The sequence below is a fragment of the Formica exsecta genome, unplaced genomic scaffold (genome assembly GCF_003651465.1).
Source record: "Formica exsecta isolate Colony F162 unplaced genomic scaffold, ASM365146v1 scaffold589, whole genome shotgun sequence".
Taxonomy (NCBI): Eukaryota; Metazoa; Arthropoda; class Insecta; order Hymenoptera; family Formicidae; genus Formica; species Formica exsecta.
Genome location: NW_021853163.1, coordinates 11736 through 14536, shown reverse-complemented (window position 1 = coordinate 14536; position 2801 = coordinate 11736). Strand labels below are relative to the sequence as shown.

Below are 2801 nucleotides of genomic sequence, written 5' to 3'. Positions count from 1 at the left end.
GTAGATGATGTGTATATCATCTAAAATCCATTTTTTTAAATACAAAGATTTATTTAAATTACAAAAAAGCGACTTTTCCCAAATGAAAATAACAATGAAGATGTCATCCCCAAATGATTTCTAATCGATTTCATTCATAATACATATAAAACATAATCACTATCTGCTAACTTGACGCTCGATAAAATTTTGTTAATAACAAAAAAATATTATTACCCAAATTTAAATGATTTTTCTAAATTTCCCTAAATGATTCCCAAATTATATAAAAAAAAATAATTAAAAAATATTCAATTTGTTTGCTAACTCTACGGGGGTCAATTTTGGCCGTTTAGAAGTAATTGAACTGTGGTTAAGAAATATAACTAGCATTTCCTATAATTTCAAATATGGCACGTAACTTGATACTATCATCTTCAGATGACGAAGATACCGAAGAATTATTAATCAGAAGAGAAAGAAGATTTAAACAAAGTGTTAATTATTTTGAGGAACTGGATGACGTTGAATTTAAAATGCGATTTCGACTGAATAAAGCATTAGTTTTGTTAGTATTAGAAAATATTAAAGATGAATTAGAATTCTTGATTAATAAGTAAGTTGTCTAAATTTTTTTTCAAATATTTCTTATTACAAATATAAATTTAATACAAACATATTCTTTTAAGAAACAAACCTATATCTCCTATGGAACAATTATTATTGATCCTTCGCATTTACGCTACGGGATCGTTTCTTATAACAATTGGAGACTTTTCTGGAATTTGTACAACTTCTGCACATTATATTGTACATAGAGTCAGTGCAGCTATTGCCAGACTACGACCTTATTATATTCATTTTTTAAGTACAGAAGAAGAAATAAGAAATAAACAATTGCGATTTTATAACATTGCACGTTTTCCCAGAATTGTTGGTTGTATAGATTGTACACATATTCATGTGGTAATTATTTAAAATCACGGCTCCACCTGCAAATTTTTTTGATAACTTTTTATACTTAGAGAATAATGTAAATAACAATTTTTAATCGGGAGAGGCTAAAAAAAAGTTATAGACCAAAAAGCGGAAAAAAACGGGGTAATTATTTCGAAATAATTACCCTTTTTTGGTCTATAACTTTTTTGGGGGGCCCTCGCCCAACTAAAAATGGTTATTTATATTTTTTTCTAAACATTAAAAGTCCGTAAAAAAATTTACAGCCCATTTGCAGGTGGAGCCGTGATTCTGAATAATTACCATTCGTGTTCAATCATTCGGTAAGTTATTATAAAAATTATTAATTTAATCTATCTGCCTGAAGGCTTTTTATTTATTTTTTTTTATCTGTAATAGCAACTTAGAAATAACGGATATGGTTGCTCGCTGGCAAGGATCTGTACATGACAGCACCATTTTTAATAATAGCCGTTTAAGAGCAAATTTTGAAAATGGGATATATGATGGTTTGCTGTTAGGAGATTCTGCATACCCTTTAAAACAATACCTTCTAACTTTATTAATAAATCCACAAACTGCTGCAGAGCAACTTTATAATGAATCACATATTCGTACACGGAATATAATAGAATAGTCTTTTTGGCATTTGGAAAAGAAGATTTCCGATCTTAGCTCTTGAAATGAGATATCGTTTACACAGGGTAATGACTATAATTGTTGCAACAGCAGTTCTTCATAACATTGCCAGGCAGAACAATGATGTAGAACCAGATATTTATCCAGATTTTTGAATTTACCTATACCATGGGAGCAAATGTTAGAAGAATGCAACATTAATCATCGAATTTATAACAACGAAGCTGTTGACGTAACAATTCGATCAGAATTGATTCATAATTATTTTGCCAAGTATGATCAATTTTTATTTAATATTAATACTTTCTTGATTTAATAGATTAATATGCAATTTTAGTTATGTATTAATCATATTATTATGAAACACTTAAATATAATATATAATAATAAATTATCTATTATGTTCTCTACTAAATTATTTTTATTTCTTTTTCAGCCTTTTGTAAATGTACGATAAAATGAAACATTTTTAAATTTTTAACACAAACTTAAAATTTTTTTTTATAATATTGTAGAAACATTTTGTACCTCAAATTAAAACAGCTATCATTATAATTATTACTGTAGAAACTAAAATATACCCAGATAGCCAAGTTTGGCCGATCACATATTGCACAATAATTATGCTTTGCAGGCGTGTTTTATCTTTACTGTATTTTCGTCGTCACATTGTGACAGCAGGCAATGCTCGACTTTTGCTGCATTTCTGCCGTTACGTTGTAACGGCAGGCCATGCTTGATGTCTGCTGCATTTCTGCCGTCAGATCTGATATGGCAGACTTCGCTCGATATTTGTTACATATCTGTTGTCACGACGTAATAGCAAATAATACTCGATTTTTGCTCCAGTTTCTCTGTATATTATATCGGCAAACCGTGCTGCCAAAAATTAAGCTTAATGAGGATGCAGCAGAGCGGGATCTGCTGCGAAGTCATGATTGAATTTGCTGGCATACTGCTGGCATACTGCTAGCATTTTGCTATCTGGGATATCTTATATAATTGTAGGAACAATTGTAATTCAAACAATAAATATCTATTATCAATTATTATCATAGAAATTAAACCATTCTTAAACCTACGGAAGACATATAAGAACTATCACAAAAACGTCACTGTCACTATAATTATCATAACTATAACATAACTATAACTATAACATAACTATAACTATAACATAACTATAACATAACTATCACAGTTATCATTTATTTTTGCAATTCTCT

At 29.3% G+C, this 2801-nt stretch overlaps 1 pseudogene; it reads left to right on the top strand.

Annotated features, from left to right (window-relative positions):
• Nucleotides 1-389: 389 nt before the first annotated feature.
• LOC115242263 lies at nucleotides 390-1895 on the top strand (annotated as a pseudogene).
• Nucleotides 1896-2801: the final 906 nt, after the last annotated feature.